Genomic DNA, 19,648 nt, shown 5'->3' with positions numbered 1-19,648 from the left:
TGCGCTTGTACATACACTGGAGCTTGTTTTTTCCCACTCTTTGAAGCCTGTGTTTACTCTGGAAGTTTTTACTTCAGCTTTTGCTCTGGCTGTCTTGAGGCTTGGATTCATCTGCTACCTGCTGTTCTTTCAGTGTACCTCCCTTGAAGCATTTTGGAGAGCAAGATGTGTGGTGAAGGCTGTGTGTCACAGCCTCTATGATCTCAGTGCATCTACTGGGTTTGTTGAAGTTTTGCTGTTTTTCATTGCATTGCTAATGAAACAATCTAGCTGCTCTGGCAACTTTCAGCTGACCTTGAATTTGCAAGTACTTGGGCATTTATATTCTACATAAATAAAATGAAAATTATTGTTCTTATTATTAAAATATTAGTCTTATGATTATTGCCTACAAGTCCTGTAATCTCAGTGATATCTCAGGAGAGAAAACAAACTCTCAGTACATACAAGTGTCTGTATAAACAACATCAAAACATGTTTTCTCCAATGCAATTGCTTTTTTTCATGTATTCCTATAACTGAACAAGCATTAGAAAAATAATTATTATTGACATACTAGAAAAGGGACACATTTAATTCTATGTTATAGGCTACCAAGTTGTTTCACCAGGCAACATCAGCATGTAATAACATTATTTACAATGTAATAGATGTTGTTGATTTGAGGCTGTTTCTCTGTTGCAGAAATGGATTGCTACAAGGCAGTGCTTTGCAAAATTCTACTCGTGCGTGCATCAGTCTAGAGGAGATTTCTTTCATTTTAAAGCACCTTCACTTTTTGGTGCAGTAACTGCGCTGCTAAGCCTTTTGTTGCTTTGTGTGTATTGTGGGATGTTCCTGTAAATTCTTTCTTCCTCCCTTCATTCCTGTGCAGCCTTAGGGGTGGGGGGGAAAATCAGCTTGGTTGCTTTTTAGATGTGCTTTTGCTGAGGAGGAGAAAATAAGAGTGGAGAGCAGTTTTCTCAGGAACTGGGGCAGAGGTCTTTGTTGCAGCCTGGCTGGACAGGGAAGAATAAGCCTGTTCTGCACTGAAGGGGGTGTTTGGGGCCTTGAACTGAAGAAAACAACCTTCTGCTAAAACATAAATGAACAGCTGCATGCAAAAAAGATGGTCTAGACAGATAGCTCTATGAACCTGGAGTTTATGAAAACTGGCAGAAATTCAACTGGATTTTCTTGGTAAATCAATTCTCCCAGTTTATATTTTGGGTCAAGTTCATGTAACTTGTATCCAGACAAATATACAAGTTCTACATATGTGCAGGTGCCTGGCTTTCCTCTGGAAATGCTATAATCTCTACATGAGGACAAAGGAAAAAAATCAATTCTGTGCTTCTGCAGAGGAGATGACAGAGCTATTACTGCTCAAACTGAGCAGTGCAGACAACTAAAAGATAAAATTATTGCAATTTCTGAGAGTCTGTCTCTTTAGAGAGCTTTGGTGCAGCCCCCCACTGCTTCCTCATGAGATATCACCAGAAATGCAGTTTGTGTTTTCTCGAAGGACTGAGTGTCTTTAAAGCTGATATAAACTTCTGCTGCGTTACTACTGATTCCTTCACAGTGCAAACTTTAAAAAGCTCCACTGTGAAATTGAGAATATTTTAAACCTCATGCATTTAATAGTAATTCTGTCATTGCTGTATATGCTGGAGCATAACATTGCCAATATTCTAAGGCAACTTTTAAGTTTCTATCAGACCTTAAAAAGATGAACATATTGATGCCTTAATTGCTAGCACAGAATATATAGATAATACTATATCTTTCACAAGAATCATGTTCTGCTGACAGAAGAACTGATGTGATAGAGCTGAAACTTTTCCCCTCAGGATACAACAATTATTATATCATTCTGTTGCTAAAATAGAAATCTCATTCTCACACGTCATGGAATCTAAAAGCTTCTAGCTTATGCATCTGCTCCCTGGCCACTAGAAACATCATTTCATTGTAGTAATTTGTCACTGATAAACATAATCAACAACCATGGAAACAATGTGCACAGTATATGCAAGTTTATATAACTTGTTTCATGGACCATTTTCCTTGTAAGCAGGGGATGGATATGGAAGCGAGGTCTCCCACTGGTGTTCTTTCTGCTGTCCAAGAAAGCTGTTTCAGTACTGACTAGTTTACTCATAATAAGTTTTTACAAGCAAGTATGACTTACCTTTTCCTGGATAATTTTTGGATGTTCCCATTGCCAAAGATTTCTCAGCTAGTGTTTGCCTGAATGATTAGCTGATTCAGCTTAAAAGGCTGAAAGCCACCAGCTGGGATTAAAAAATGGTGGGGATATATAAGAAATTGAATAGGTACTATGTTAGTAACAACTGTATGAATCCAGTGGATCTGCTTTCAGATGTTTTGGATCTTATCTCTTATACCCACCATTGACCCTCTTCACTCTCAGTTTGAATGGGAACAGCTGGCTCAAAGGTTTTTGTAAATGTTGAGCTAATGTTTTGCTTTCTCAAGTCTGTTGCTGCTGGATTTCACCTGCCACGCTGAGAAATTTGTAGTTAAATGGACTGGTTTTTCTCCACCATTTTCTTCCCCATTTTTTGAAGAGGAGTAGTTATGAGAGTTTCAGCTTTGTGAACGGCCTGCACACTTTTGGCTGGAAATACATCTTGATTTTTTTTAAAGAACTTGGGCTGGGTTAAGGCTGTGTGAAGCCTCTCATTGTACTTTTCTGGTGTTTATGCCCACTGAAGCCAAGTCAAAATCATTTGGAATAAGGAATGGCTTTAAATGTGTTCTTGGATTTTGCTGTGAACTGGTCTTGGAACCAGAACTGGTCATTTTCTAGTCAGAAGAAGCTGATTTTTCTTTTTTCTGTGTTTTTAATTCTGTATGATGCTTATTTTGATTCTGTGGGGGAAGGGTGCATGTATGTCCTGTCTAATGTGTTGATGCTCTTGGTAAGATAGCTAGCACAATCTCTAAACTTAGGGCAAACAATTGGCAATAGAGGACTTAAAGCTTTTAAAAGCTCCTCTTGAAAACATTTTTCCAAGCACTTTCTAATTTAAATATTCTGTCAATGTTGAAGTAATAAATAGAATTATGAAAACGTAAACAGACTTTAAAAATATTCAATTTAATCATCCCTGAGATATTGAGTATTGAATCTGCTTAATGGGATTTTCTGCTGTACAAGAATATGAAAGTGTTATAAGCACCAGTCTTCCATAATTGTGGGTATTTGACCTGTGGATGCTCAAGAGTATCCTCAGCTTTCCCCCTGCTGCTCTGAAATAGGTCCTGCTGTGGCTGCTAGCCTCACAGAGTGTCTTGGTTACTCTAAGGTTTCACTTCTCATGAAGATAACTAATGTTTCAGCAACTGAGTTGAGCATTTAAGCTATTCTCATTATTTGAGGTATTTTTTATTTTATTAACCTGTGTCTATTCTCCACCCTGTTTGGAACAAAGCAACACTACAGATAGGACCTTGTTTGCAGCAAAAAAATTCTCCTTGTGAGCTGTTAGCATCTGTTAGAGCCATGAGGCCATTTCTGTGCAAATCAGCTTACTGCTGTGAAGTTGTGCCAATTCTGACCAAACCACAAAGGGATTATTAAATATTCTGAAAGGTTTCAGTGAATTCCTACATCCCTCTTTACCGTGCTCTGGGCTTCCCATGTTTTAAATTTTAAAAGCCAGCCACAGGTCAGATCCAGTAGCTCTGAAGTACTTTGGCAGTTCTCTTGGAGCAGATGTAGAACTTAGGGTAGAGAGAATACAGTTTCAAACTTGTACAAACGAAAATGTTCTTGCTTTTGACTTCCAGCACAGCTTAGAACACTTCCCCCTCTCTCCCCCCTCCCACATCCCTCACTTTGTTAAAGCTCTGCATTTGGGAGTATTACAGATTTTTCTGTCTCAACTGAAAATATAGAAATCTGCCTGTGCCTGCACCCAGATCTGGGACCAAGCAGACTGATGGAAATAAAAATCCCAGTGTCTGGAAAATCCAGATCTAAGTACAGCCCTAAAGACCTATCAGTGCAGGATCCATAGCATTGGAGTGCTATGGGGGGAGGGAGAAAAAAGTGTTATTCCACAGCTGTTAAACACTAATGGAAAATGCTGTAGAAGGAATTTCAAAAACCTCAGACAATACTCTTACTAAGGTATTTCCTGAACCTACACTGAAACAAAATAGTTTAAAGCCTAGTCTGTCAGCCTTCTTGTGTTAGCAGGACTGTAAAGACAGCAAAGTAAATCCATATGCTTAGATTCTATAAGGAATAAGCAGAGCTACAAAAAAAAATTGTTGTGTCCACTTTCACTTATCCACTCACTGACTTGGTATCTTTCTGTTGTTTGGCTTTTGATTTTAGTAAGAGAATGGTGCCTTTTACTGTCCCCGATATGCAGCAAGAGGATTCATAGGTGTGTTTGAATTTGCACAGCCATTGTGGCAAGCCAGCCCCCTCTGCATGCAGGCTTACCTCTGGTTCGTGCTGGCCTTACACCCTGTAAATGCCTCTCCTGGGTTGTGGTGGTTATGGTGTGTTTTGCTTAGGCAGTATATTTAGCAAATTGTGTAGTCAAATGATTATGTTAGACTGAGTGGTTGACATCTAGTACACAAATAATTATGACACTAAACTTACTATGTATGAGCTGGAGCCATAGCTGATTCCAGTGACAGATGGAAAACTCCACTGAACCTTTTATTGGCCATATGCCATTTCTGAGTGTTGGCCAACACCAAGATTTGTTGCTAATATATAATGATTTAAACAGTAAAAAGAGCAGCTGCACTTTGATTTTTTGGTGCCTTTACTACAGGTTTTCCTGGAGCTTTTGAGTATCTACTGCTGCTTTCTATTGCAAAGCTGTCACTTCTAGTCTGTGAGAAGAGACTTTATCTTCCCAGCACTATCTGTGGTAGAATTTTGTATTTTGATACTTATAACTAAAGCTCTCCTCTGCCTTTTATTGCATGATCAGGTTGACAGCATAAAAATGTCCTGCAACATGGAACTGGAAGTGGTTGTAAGAAACCATCTCTGTTGTGCAGTACTGCAATAGAGCTTTTTCCAGATTGTCATAAGTCTTTTGTTTTATGATCTGTTCAAGGACTGAGAGAGCAGCATTCTTCCAGCTGTTCAGAGAAGACAGCATTCAAAACACAGTTCACTGAGAGGAACTTCTTGTCCTGTTCATCATCTTACTGGGACAGCGCTTGCAAACGTGTGTGTGGATATAAACTGCAACTGCTACCTGTGCAGAACATGTTATAAAATTCCTACCACTGCTGGTGCAGCAAAAAACATGCTGCCATGCCATGTTTTGACCTTTATTTTCCCCTAAAGAGGGTATAACTGCATTGTCCTTTGTCAGTCTGCTCATTCCCGAATTCATCTAGAGAAAACCACGATTGGAATTTGGAAAAGAGAACTGTTCTGGCATTTGGTCCAGCAGCAAAAAGCATGGTAAGTGAGGCACATAGCAAGGAAGTGTATTCCAACAGAACTTTATATATTTATTTTTTCTTAATGAAAAAAAGAACATTTTATTTCCAAATCTTTTATTATGAAAGCTTGAATACAAATAAAATTGGCTAAATATTTGACCTGAGCATCATCAAGTGCATTGAGAAGAACTCTAGGGATTTCTAGGATGTGTTTGGCTGATCCTGTGGGTCAGGTAGAAATCATCATCTTGCTTCTGTGCCAAGGGAGGCATGAAGTGGTCATTGCATTAAGTGATTTTCATTGTTTAAGGCAAGCAGGTAGGGAAGAGCGTAGTTTACACGTTTATATGCTTCTTGCACCTCCTTGGAAATCATTGAGACATGAGGTTAATGTTTTTGATGGGCCATGTGGAGAGAGTTACACAGCTGTGTGCTATGACCCTGGCTTGTTTCCTGACCAGCTCGTGAGATGTGCTGTGGCATGAGGGCAGTATTTCACATGGGCTGGCTGTAGCTGAGCTCTGCTCTGCATGGCTGGGCTGCCTCTGGCTCTTGCTGTTGTTCTGATACAATTCTGCCTGCAGTACTCATGTGCTCTTGTATGTATCAGACTATCTATCTCACCTGCCTAGGTGCCTTTGTGGCTGAAGTTTTGCCCAATAGGATTTGACCTATGCAAAGCCTAAAATGTTAATTTATTTCTTCACCCAATAGTAAAAAAGAAGGACCTTTCTGCACTTACTGCTTTGTTGACTGTTCTTTGTGGTGTTTGCATGCCAGTTAACTCCAGGTCTGGGGGGTTGTATTGTTTGCTGAAGGCTGCATCCTCTGAAAGCATCCATGTGTTGGCCCTGCTCATCCCTTTCTTCAGTGGACCAGTGTGTTTGTTTACTTATTTATCTTGTATCTCTTCCCTTAGCACTGGAAAAAGCAGGTAACTGGTGGCTGCAGCAAGATTGTCTCTTCACAACTAATAGATTCTCTCTTGTAATTTGTGAATGTTTGTTGGATTGCTCCTTAGCTAGCTCATAGTTTTTTTTTCCTGTCAGATTCCTCCTACACCCTGCTTTGATCTTACCTACAGAAATCTATCTGTCTCAAACAGTTAAACTGAGCTATGCAAAATGTTCATAAAGTGATACAGCTATTTCCCACTTCATTACATCTTGTGAAGCATTGGACCCTTGTGAAACCCACATCAGCCATAGGGATAAAAAACTGTAATTTTTATTTGTGTTGGAATAGAGAAATAATAGAGAGATCTAATCTGAAAGAGGTTTATAGTGGCTATGTACCTACTGGGGAATAATTTTTAAGTGATGTGGATGCCCTTGTGTATCATCTCTGAGCTGTTAGAATCAGTGTCCCATATATGTTTTTATCTTGCATAGTTAGTGCCTGACACCCTGAGCATCCATGCAACAGAGGCCAAATGCTCCCTTTCATTTCTGTGTCTTTCCACATTTTTTGATGCTATCTTATTTGCTTCTTTTGGACTTGCCAGAGTTAAGAGCATCTCTTATCCAGGTGTTCGTGGTTGTGTTGAAAACTGTTGAAAATAAAGCACTTTTGCATTCCTTATGTTGGGCAATTCCTTAATGCCTGTTAACATCACTGGCTACATCACCTGCCCTCTTTGTAATATTTGTTGGCTTCAATATCTGCTAGTTTAAAAACTACTTAAATGAGGTAGTATCATTTACTATAAGGAAAGATATACCAGCTTACACTTTGAGAGTTTAGAGGCTACAGCTTTATTTCAGATAACTTATGTCCACATATTTTATCCAAAACTAAGGGAGAAGAAGGTAATTCTAAAAGCTGTTGGGAAGATTGGTGAAGGTTGTTTCTCCCCTCCCCAAGTTGTCGTTATGTATTTCCCATTGATGTTTATAGGCAGTTGTGTGTGCAGTCAGTCAGGAAAGAATCAGATAACAGAAAATGATTATGGAAGCAATAAAGCTCTACAGTTTACTTTTTTCCCCTCAATAAATTGGTTCTTACTTCATATAAAAAATGAAATTATTTTTCTGTCTGACAGGTGTACTGTGGGTAGTGTTTAGCCATGGTTTGCAATATTTCCTTGTGGTGTTATTCCATAGCAGGACCAGTGATTTACAAGTTTAAGATAAGAGTCCTTGGCACCATCACTGCAGTATTTGAAGCAATTAAAAATGTGTTGATTTTTGAGGGTGACACATACAAAAATGAAAACTCTTCACTAGAAAGCAAGACTTGCTGGTATCAGCTAGTGATTAGTGTTTGTTGTCTTAAAAGCCCAAGGTTATTGCAATCTTGTCTGGTTTAACACGGCAAGCTCTCTGTGATGGGGACGACATGCTTGGCTGAATGCTGTGGCTGCAATTTCTGTTCAGCTGGTACTCACACAGAATGAGCCTGTTAAAATCTTCAGCCAGATCTGGTTGAGCAGTCATGCCAAGCATGTCTTTAAAATCCAGGGCTGGGAGTAGAGACTTCCAACAGGTAAAGCAACAGGGTATGGCCAGTGTTTCTGTAACTGTTGTTAGTCTACTTGGATTTTCAAAAGATGGGAATAGTTTTCTGATTGAAGGCTTGTGATGACTTGGACAGGGATGAAAATAATTCCTACTGCTCCTTGTGACTGTTCTACATCCACTGTGATTTCTAGGGCTTGTGTTATTAGTGGCCTTCCTTTGGCAATTGAATGGTGGGAAGTGGGTCTCTGAAGCAGTGCTGTGTGGTAGCTGCTTGGTGTTTGCTCCAGGCACATGTGTATTATTGTGTTTACTCCTGGACAGGTTGGTTTCTCCCTTGCATTTTAGTAACTCGACTCATTTCCTTGTGCTTTGTTCCACAAGTGCTGCATGGATCTGTGCTGTGTGTCTGTCTGCAGGTGGGCAGCTGTCTTCACAGCTGTCTGTAAACACTGACCTTGCAGAGCACAGAGAGCAGTGTGATAAACAAGTGCACGTTGCTGTCTCTGCTAGTGCTGGCAGGATGAGTTTAGCAAGTTCCTCCCATATCTATAGCCTTTAATACAAGGACAGTGTCAATGTTCTGTGTAGGACTAAAATATCATAACCTTCTAAAGATTAGTGTTACTTAAGAAGTAATTTTCTTGATTATGCTGTACATGGCAAACAAAACAGGAACAAATGATCAAGTGTTTGCTAATAGCTGAGACAGGAGGTGGCATCTGTTTCAGTCCATGTGGATTTATTGATGGAGTGACCCTGTCTCCCTGGAGCTTGCTTCTGTCACGTTGCCTCATTCTGCATTCCCTATTAGAGTACATTCAAATACAGTGTGCAAATGATACTTAATTATTGTTAACAATTTTAAGGAAAAACCTATGTTCTTAGTTCCATACCAGTGTTGATGATAGATGTATCTGTACAGATACAGGCAAAAAAAAAAAAAAAAAATTGGATCATTCATGCATTCAAGTACCTTACTTAGATTTTCTCTTGTTGCACTGAATATGATACATAATTAAAATATTGAATGAGAGAAAATTTTAAAAATCAAACCCTGGTGACATTTTAGTTCCTAATCTCAAAGCTGTCAAGAAAACTCCAGGTGCTTGAGAGTCATATCCAAATGCAGGCAAATCTCAGGTGCAAGAGGAGTGACTATTAATCAGCAGCTGTGCTTATCAACATTTGTAATTATTCTGCCTCTAACTGAAATGATAGGTCCTTTGTGTTTGCAGCTGATTTTGTATCAAGTTCCAAAGGTACATAATCTACTCTGGTAATAAAATACTAAAGTTGCTAGGTCATTGTGGATCTAGCAATTTACCTATATGTGTAAATGGTACTTACTACCATAATACTCCATTTGAGATAGAAACAGTCATGGCTAGATACTCTTAAATATTTTGTTCTCAGGAAATTAGCTTGTTTGAGTAGACTGTAAGGTTGTGCATGTGAAACAGACGATGTTTTTCTGAGGTTTCTGTCTGCTTCAGGTATGTCTCTACCATTATATTCCCAAATGTGAGGACGTTTGGTGAATTTAAGAGCTCTCAGAAAGCAAATGTTCCATCACAACTAATGTTCTCCTCCTGCTGGTGACAATACCTCCGGATATCAAAATGAATGGCAAAACTGAAAGCAAGACAGCATTTATTTGACCACCAGTGTGAAGCACCAATGTGAAATAAATTAGAACTTGTGCCTGCTTAAGACTTTTCTTTATATTTTTGATCTGTCCAATTTTATGATTACTTTTCTCTTTTGCCCTTGAAAGCACTGGTTATTTATTAGCATAATATGATTACATTCCTTTCTGCAGGGTTTAAGATGAAAATTGAAACCTTGCAATAATTTGACTAAAAGCTGCTAGAGCATTCAGCCAGCTGTCGGAATTTTAAGAGAAACCATAATAAGCAAAATCAAGCTGTAGCTGTCTAACTGATATCTAAACACAGTCAGCATAGCTACCTGGGCAGGAGGCTTAATTTGCTGGCTGCAGATATGAAATATTAGCAAAACGCTATTTGGCGACAGCTTACACGCTGTGGGCCATGGACTCTTCTCAGTCCACATGTGCAGCTTGTATTTTAGCCAAATTAGATGCATTTATAATTAATTCTCTCCCTCCCTTGTTCTCTCACGCATTCTGTTCTGTACAATATGTGTTTGTGACTTAGATGGACCAGGGCTTTGTTAATTACATGTCCAGAAAGCATTGCTTACTATCATCCTCACTGATATAAGTGGCTAAGAACTGACTAAAAACTCACGGCAGAAATAGCAGCAGCAGTACTCTTACCTAAAACGTGACCATAGTTTTTTTAAAAGGTAGGTTTTATCTTTTGAAAAAAACAATTTCTACTTTGGATACGGATGACTAAGTGTTGGTAATTCCCATTTGGCCAGAGCAGTGGATATGTGCCAGAACTGGATCTTACACCTGAAGGTAATTCATTGTTTAATGTTGAAGCAGTCATTAGTATTGGTAAGTAACTCTCTTGCTCTGTGTTCTCTTGTAATGAAAGTTGTAATGGCTGTTGATATCTTAAATCCATCAAAACCATTATATTCTCAGAATCTTGCTATGAAAATGTGCATCCTTAGTAAGTTGCGTATTACAGAATTATCTTGTTTGGTTTGTCTTGCCTGTGGAATGTGAATTAATATTTACAGTCGATGTAAGGACAAATTTCTCCTTTTGTAAGGGTGGACAAAAGGCCAAAGTGGTACCAGTGCACATGGTTACATACATGGCAGTTGTGGATGTTTGAGGAAACAGTCTCTCTTACAAGGTTTCACCTGAGTCTGAAAAAACCTTGAATTGCTCTGTGGTCAGAGAGACTTGGATATCCAAGCAGGGGAAAACAGCTTTAAAGCTTTTGTGTCATATGTGGTAGGGTTGGTTTGTTTTAAATGCAAGCTGTTTGGTATTGAGCTTAGTAACTGTAAATGCCAGTCTGTTTTCTCTTGGATGTTTCCCTCCGAAATTCTACACACTGAGTACTATAGACAAATGTTAATTTACTTAGAAACACTTACTGTACTTTTTTCAAAACACCAGCTGAATCTGCAGCATTTCATAGGTGTTATTTTCTCAAATAATATCTAATACTGTATCACATATTTTAATATTTGAAAAGTAATTCTGAACTGGACAGAAATTCTTGTAGCAATAGAGCATAAATGTATTTTTTTAAAAACATCTATTTTAAAATTCTTGATATGCTACTATTTTAAAGTGGTGTGGGAGAAAACAGCACTGAGATCTGTAAAATGGTTTAGTGTGTGTTCTCTGAAGTCCAGATTTGGGAGAATGAGGGGGAGAAAAGACAGGAAACAATAGACAGTGGCTAAACAGTTCAGAGAGCTGGTTTGCTGGTATCCATTTCTGAAACCAGCTCAGATGGCTCAGGAGTGATAGATATCATAATTTCACTTCATTCCAACCTTGTTTTATAGTGATATGTAACTAAGTCTTGCCTTTTTTTCTGCCTAAAAAAGTATTTGTGTTATTCAAACATGAAACCGGTTTTCATCTTGGTTTCGGTTGAGACTATGCTACAGTCTGTTTTGTTAAGAGAATTTCAAAATGAGCCTTAATCCTGCAGTATGATGCAGGAGGGCTAGTTGAGCTAAGGTTGAGTTTATTCAGGCTTTGTGAGGAGTTCTGAAGCTGTGTTGTACAGCCAGGTCCATATTTTTTGTATTTCTTAGTCATGTTAAGGTGTATTTTCTATTAGAATTTGTTGCATATGCTTTCCTTATTTCTAAATTATCCACATGAGAGAAGGATTTTCCTAAATATAGGAGGAATATATAGAATTGTAGATTTGATGGTGAGTGCTGAATAGAAGCATTTACTATATTCTTAAAAGCGTGTTTAAAACAACAAACCATGTAAGCCAAGAACTTTATCTTATTTTAAACTGTTGTACTTAGATGAGCATTTAGTGAGTTTCTTCATCTTGTCTCATATTTTCACTGCTTCTGGATCTTTCACACAAGATCAGTGGGCTCCTTGTGTGGTGGGTTGCTGCCAAATGCTTCAGCTATTGTAGAAGCTGTGTAATATTGATAATGGTCATGCCTGACTGTTGTCAGGGTTGAAGCTGGGCCTCATTGTGCTTAGCTTGGACTCTCTTGTGGTGGTTGGCTAGTGGCTTGGCCTGGTGACTTTTGGCTGGTTTTGTTTTGTTTCATTCCCATTGTTCCAGAGAGGATATGTATTTTTGAGCCTTTTGCTAAACTTTTGTCAACATTGACTCAAGTTTTGAGAGAGAAGACGGCTATTTTAACTCAAGCCTAGGCAGTTGACAGTCAATGTGAGGGCTGTTTTTTGTTATTGTCCTTACTGACTTGAGACTTTAATTTCATCAGGAAGACTAGGGGACTACTGTGTTTTCAGTTTCATTAAGCAGAGACTTCCTGGGAGGATGTTTCTGGCATGGGAAAATTTTTTGTCCTTGGAAGACATCTTCTTTTTCCTAGGAAGTTTGTATTATTCCATGGAGCCACCTTTCATTGTAGACAAAAGATGAATACTGCCTTTGTTGTACACCACGTTCATTCTTCCACCCCCTTTTAATCCTTCTTTTTGGCAGAGGATTTTGCTCAGCCTTTAACAAGATAGTCTTAATTAAGATGCCTGCAGTGAGAAAAGTATTATTTAATTGTTTTAAAGTATCAATTTAAAGTTTTATGCATTGGTTTGCTGCAAACAATGTCTCACTGAGATAACGATTTCCTGAATTTATTTGGCTAGTATACAATCAATTGCTGAGGTGCTATGTCATTAGCAAGGACTAAACTAGGTGTATCAAGCTTATGCCCAGCTGTCAAGTACTTTGTGAAAATGAATTCTTATAGACAAAGGAAAACATTCCTAAAGGGTGCAGAAAATAACCATGGGAAGTGGTCTGTATGTCCCCAGCCTTAATCCTCTTCTTTGTCTAGGAAGACAACCTTGGAAGATGTTTAGTGCTCCTACCAATGGCAGACTTCCAGGTTAGGGCCTTCAAGTAAACCTCCTCTCATCCAAGCTGCTCCTTGAAACCTAAATTTATCTGATTTTGTTTAATACTTCTCTTTCTTGGGGTAGTTGGATTCAATCTTCCTCTGTGGTGTGAAGTGCCCACTACTAGGTCTCAAACCGCTGCTTCTTTGCTAAAACAAGGCTGACTGCCTTGGCTTCTGTGTGCCCAAATAAATAGCTGCAGCAATTTAGATGTTGTTGCCCTGCAGTAATTTGTTACTGTCCCTTTGCTAGAGGTTGCCTTCCTGCAACACAATTGGTGTAGGGAAATGCAGCCACTCCATTTCACAGTCCAGCACCTTAGAACAATTCCCTTTTAGTTCACACTAATCTATACCCATGTGTTTCACACCACGGTGGATGTGGTGTTTTGTGAACCCTAGTGTTAAAACAAAGGGTTGGAATGGTGAGGCCCACCTTAAAGCATCTCTAGTCCCTGCCATATCAGATGCTGCCCATGTGCTGTGCAGTTGTAGAGAAACAATCGCTGTCATGGTAAGTCACTTGGCAGGTGTCGTGCTGCTTCAGATTATTTAGCAAGGTTATTTAGCACTTTGGGTACCCAAAGAAGGCACAGCTTTTGCATTGGAGGCAAATTCTAGTCCTTTCTGCACAATACTCAAAGAATGCTTCCAGAAATGAATGCTGAAATATGAGACTGACAAAATTCTACCTGCCCAGACTGTTGACTTAACAGTAACCTCAGTCACCATCCAGTGTGCATCATGTGCTCCCTTGCATTCTCCTACCTGGCAGGATTTGAGATTCACAAGAATTCTTCCACTGTTGGACCTTGTGAGAGCAGGATTCTAGGGAATTACTCTACTTCCGTCATTCATAAAAAGTGGACCTGGCAGGGAAATTGGAAGGATGGTGACAAACGCATGTATTTTTCTATGATTAAAATAGTATTCATATTCTGGAAGCCCTCTAACTAGAAGGCTGGGATTGGGTGAGTTTTGCAGTTCCCCTCCTACAGCTATGCTTTTTTTCCTCCAACAGCAGTCTGCTAACAGGGTGCAATAGCCTGCATCCTAAACTAGTACAACAGAAAGCATAGCAGCTGAATGAAGGCAAGGTTGTGCAACATTGTATTTCAAGCCTGGCACCTTTTGACGAGAGAGGCTGTTTCATAATTCAATTCAGTTTTTCAAGGCAAAGACTTCTTACCCATGGGCTGTGTGTGGTCTACCAGGGTAATTAATCTGGCCAGCTTCCTGGGATAACTTGGAAGAGACCTGTAGGCAAAAGAAGTGGCTCTTTTAGTGGGGTAGCTTGCTCCTAACTACCTCTGCTGTCCTTCCCCTTTGTCATGCTATTGTGTGTGAGCAGTGTTTGTTTTTGGTGGGGCCCTGCCTGTCATGAGTGTCATGTTATAGCTATGCAAAACTGATGGGTTAGTTGGGAGCCTTCTGATCTTCTGACCACTTGCGAGCAATGGGGCTTAAACAGGATGTGCATCAATTCTCCAAAATAGTGGAAATATAACTAAGGTAAAGGTATTTTGTCTACCATTGAGGAGCAGGAAATTTATTCACATGAGTGCAATTACCTGTAAGGGATGTGTATTTTCTCTAACAGCAACACATCTGCTCAGACATGCAGAAACACCTTCCAGGTATAGGCAGAATCTAAGCCTAACACAGAGCTGTCTTCCCACAGTAACTCTGTTGGTATTTCCCTAGGTGTGCCAGTTCTCAGAGAAGAGTTTTACTTTATTTTTCTAGACTTGAGATAATGAAGGCCCTTCCCTGGGAAGGGCGTTAAGCTACTCTGCTTTCAGAAGCTAGAATGGAGAGCTGGAGTAAAAGCAGTGTAGATGATGTATTCTTGTTGAGCAGTGGGAGTCCAAGGAAAGTGTCTTCTCTCTTTTTCTCTCTACTCCTTGTGATAATCTAGTATTCAGTGCAGTTTCTTCATGTGCTCAGATGAGAGTGCAGGTTCTTTGGTATTGCTGAGACTTCATGCTTCCCCAGGTATTAGTAATGACAATAAATCCTTAAATTGGACAAAACAAACTCAGGCAAAGGAATTGTCTACTCTCTCAATAGTGAGGGAATTGTGCAGCTAAGGAAAAGGTCACAATTAATTGGAGATATGGTCTTAAATGACCTGTTCCTAACTATCATGAAGTTCTGCAAACTTCTCCCTAAATTGCCTGAAGTAGAGGCTAAAAAGCTATGTACCTTGAAGATTGGGTCACAAGTCAGTAACGTTGGTTGGTTTAACCCATGCGATTCCACCCTGCTCCTGCACCCCGTACCTAGATGAAATGATTCCTGCTCCCTGCTTCAGCCCCTACCAAAGTCTTAGGGACAGTGACAGTTTGCAGTCAGCACCTGCTCTACTCTCTCTAGAGGCTGTGACCCTAAAGCTGACAGGTTCCTCTGAGCAGAATCTGCGTGGTGCAGACTCCTTGTATGTGGATCCATGCTGTGTCCTGAATAAAGACTCCCCCCAACTCTGTGTCACAAAATCTCCCCGACTTCCTCTGAATACTCTGTCACTAGCTTGTCAGCTGCCTGCTATGGACTGTTCAGCTCATGCAACATGCAATGCGATAGTTCATTACTTACTCAGAATTAAAGTGGTTAGAATTTGATCAAGTTCCCTTCATGAGTATGTTAATACTTTACTTTTGATTGAAAGTGTTTGCAGAATGGCTCTGTTTGATGATTTGATTTTGAAAGGTAATTCAGATTAATATTCTTCAGCATGTGTAGTTCCTTCCTTCTTGTCCTGTATACTTGCTCAGGATTTTAAATCTTGCACTATGGGAAAAGCCTGAAACCATGAACTGCAGCTTGGGATAGCAAAAGCAAAAAAAGCTTAAGAGAGTAGTGAGAAAATGGTTTTGCTAACCCCATATTCACCTCCCAGTATTGGATGAATTGCACGTCTGTAGACCCATCTGGCACTGCAGGGGAGTAATATCCTTTATGACAAAGACATTTTACTTAAGCTTTTCTTCCAGCTCTGGTCCAGAAGGGGGGAAATTGATTTAGCCTGTGATGTTAGAAACCAAAATCAAGAAGTGTTGAGACAGAGGGCAAGCTGCACTGTGACACCTTCTGTGCATTCAGACTAGAAAATGGATCCTTTCCAGGTTGCAGTGATCTCCCTTTCTCATCTGTTGCTCCCTTCTTATCCAGACACATGTGAAATCACATGTACTGTGCTGACAGCACTGCAACTGTTCTCCTGGCATGAAAGGACTCCTCACATGAGCTCATCTGCTCTTGCTGTAAATGCCAGCCTGCAGAGGACAAAGCCTTGGACTTTTTTCATCCCAAAAGGCAGCGTTTAGAAGAAAAATATTTTTGCTGGGAGGGTTTGGGACCAATATCCCAAGGGAAAATATGTTTTTCTTCTGTTGATGCCAGTCTGACTTTTGCAGCTGGAAACAGAGTCTATGAAATTGGTATTTCTGAATGAAAGGACAAGGACTTTTGTGATGTTTATTTTAGTCCTTTTGGCTCACATGGGGAAGTTGGACAGTAAATAAATTGTGTGTATATATGATCTGTAAAATGATAGCAACTGTTTAATAAAGCACCAGAGCCTCTAGTCCTTTCCTAAGTAGAAGAATAGCATTTAAAATACTAGGTTTTTGAGATTCTATTCAATGATAGTTTCTTTGAGAGGCACCCTTGTGTTGCTGCATTTGTGAACACTGTTTAGCTCCCTGTCCAGCAAGTTTTCTTTTCCTCTGGTGCAGTGGTTGGAAGCTCCCTGGGTGGCAGGAGGGCTGCACAGCCAACAACCATGAACTTTTTAGATGAAGGGTCTTGTTTCAACTTCATTTTGATCATTTGTGTTTATGCAGCTCAAGTAATCTCTTCAGTAACCAATGTTCTCAGTGTTCATGAGAGTAGAGCATCAGCCCTTCTTTCTGAGGACAGCAGGCCTGCCAATGCTAGTCCCAACTCTTATAGAAGCATGCTTTTGGGAAGCAAGTACTTCATATGAACTGGAATATTTTGCCAAATTAGGTTGATTAGGGACATTGGTTTTGAAAAAACTAAGAATTTACGGTGAGGTCACTCCCATTTTGCTGTTTGGGAATAGACAGTTACTTTTTTAATATTATTTTTTTCCCTACACTTTTATTTTTTTTTCCTTCTTTCGTCTAAATTGAAAGCAGCTTTTCATTTTAAAGCTCTTTTTTTGTGCATGTACAGCATATAACCAAAGTGAAAACCAGACATTTAGATTGAGTTGAAATAATTTTATGGGAAGTTGTTTTATAAATTTCCTTTCGGACTTGGCAGAAAGCTGAAGAGTTGAAAGCTCAGAAGCTTTCATGAAACCAAACCTCTGTACTTCACACACGTTTCATGGCTGCAGTGGTTTCCACGTAGATGACTGCAGTATGCTGCAGTGAGGCTATATGTGCAGAGCAGCAAAGGCTTCAGCCTGGTATGGTGTGTCTGGTCCTCTCCATATGAGCACCTGTGTTTTCATTGGTGTGATGCTGGATTTTGGCAGTGATGATTAGCTGACAATATGATTCTGTTGCTTCTTGATGACTGTCAAATTTTCTGGCCGTCATGCTCAGAATATGAAGTATTTAGTGATTATTTTACACAATTGTATTGAACGAAGTTTAAGAAATCTCTAACTGTTATGATATAGGCTCATTCAAATAATCTGTTAGAGCAGTGCTTCAAAGGTACTACAGGAGAACTCACCTACAAGAGGAACTGAACTTGATGTTCCATACTGTTACAATCTGAAATTTTCTCTCTTAAAGCTTGGACTTAGCTTGTGAAAGTTGTTTCACATTGTACACAAGTGGAACTCATTCCATTACTATTATGGGAACTGCATTGATGGGTAACTCTTAATACTTGTATTTCTCTTTTTTTAATCTGAAAAGGAAATCTCATGGGTTTTTCTTTGTTGTTGCAGCTTTTCCCAAAATTGTGGGAGAACAAAATATGCACAAAAGCAAATTTGATCCTTCCCACTGGCTGTCAAAAATACCCCCTTAAAAATCATAATGGGAAGGATAAAGATTAATGCAATTGTTAGGAGAATCAGCTTGCTAGCAGGACAACATGATGTGGAACCTCCTTCTTGTCAAGGCTGGTAGTTTACATGCAATTGCACATTTATACTTTCTGAGGGATTAAAAGAAAGCCTCTTGAAAGGCCAAGATTCCCATTATAAAAATATCAGGCTGGAAAGCTGCCATAACATTAACATGAGCCTAGGCAATTTTTCAAAATATACATTATAAAAGAACAATGCTTAGTGTTTTGTTTTCGATAATTCATTAAGTCATCCTTTGAGATACAAAAGATATACTGGAGCAGAACTTGTAAATTGTTTAATTCTGGATTTTTTCAGTAATGAAAAAGTAGAAATGAATAAGACTCATTCTCAAACATTTTTAACTTCTTTCCTTTCTCCTTGCCACGTTTTCTGTATTTGGGTCTTGTAAACGTAGTGGTAGGTGCCCAATGGATCCACAGTTGCAGAAGCCCTCGGAGATGGCGGCAGGACAGAGGCTGCTGTGGTGAATAGGACTGGCTGGGAGAGAAGGTACCCTATAGCAGAATGCTGTTACACATTTCTGATTCTCTGTTTCTGGGTCGTCTTGCCTGAGCCTCTTGATGACTTCCTTCGTTTTCCAGTTTTTCTTTAACCTAGGATTAAGGAGCAGGGCTGGCTGGTGGGACACACATCCATTCCATCACACGAGATCAGTAGGAGCTGGAGTGCCACCAAGCCAGGAGGTACAAGGCTGGACAAAGCAGCTTCTCCCCCTCTAGAAGCTCCCTGTATTTCCTGCTGCCGTTTGCACTTGTGGCTACTCGCTCTCTCAGCTTGGCTGTGCTGCCTCCTCCCAGACACAGCCCGGGCTGCTGCCGCTGCTGTTGCTCCATCGCGGTGATTTGCGCCGAGAGCGGGAGCGGCCCCTGAGCTGCGCTGTGCCATCCCTGCGAGCTGGGGAGCAGCGCTGGAGACCCGGGCTGCCCTTCCCCTGCACCTTCCAGCACAGAGCGCGGGGAAATGCAGAATCACCCAGCAGGGTCCAATGATGGCTAGTGCAGAACAGCTTTTGCTTTAACAATTGCCCTTATTTTGGTATTATTGGATTAGGAAAATAATTGTCACGGTATTGGACCTTAAAGATGTGAAAAGTGGAAAATGATGCTTCAGGTGACACTGACAAAGGGCATTCAGAGCCTTAACACAATTTTTAGGTTGGTTGGTGAGTTGCTTCATTCTTTGTATTCTTTTCGGCTTGTAAAAGTGCTACAGAAATTAAACTGCATCACACCTTTTTCCCCTCACATTGTTCACCATTTAATATAAACACTTTACAGATGAACAGCAGCGTTGCTTTGCCTAAGAAAGTTGGCAACATGAAAAGTTTTAATGAAAATTTCCTTACGTGTTTAGAATAGCAATAAGCAGCAGAATTTCATCCAGTTTTGAAGGTTTGGATGTGGCTTCCTGGAAATTCAACCCCCTGGGAAAATTTCAGACTGCTAAACGTGTTTTCATTTGGTGTCAGACCCCTATTCTTTCCAACCCTCTCCCCTCATCTATAAGGTTTTTTACTGAATGGAAAGTAATTTTTGAGATGTTCAGTACTTTCATTTTACGAAGGTAAAAACATAAATATAATCTTAACAGTCTGGTACAACTGAAAATCACATCACTGGAAGAAAAACCCATAAAAATGTATTGCTTCAGTATTCATCAAGGGAAT

Source organism: Cinclus cinclus, chromosome 13, assembly GCF_963662255.1.
Source record: "Cinclus cinclus chromosome 13, bCinCin1.1, whole genome shotgun sequence".
NCBI lineage: Eukaryota > Metazoa > Chordata > Aves > Passeriformes > Cinclidae > Cinclus > Cinclus cinclus.
This window is presented reverse-complemented; position numbering follows the sequence as displayed.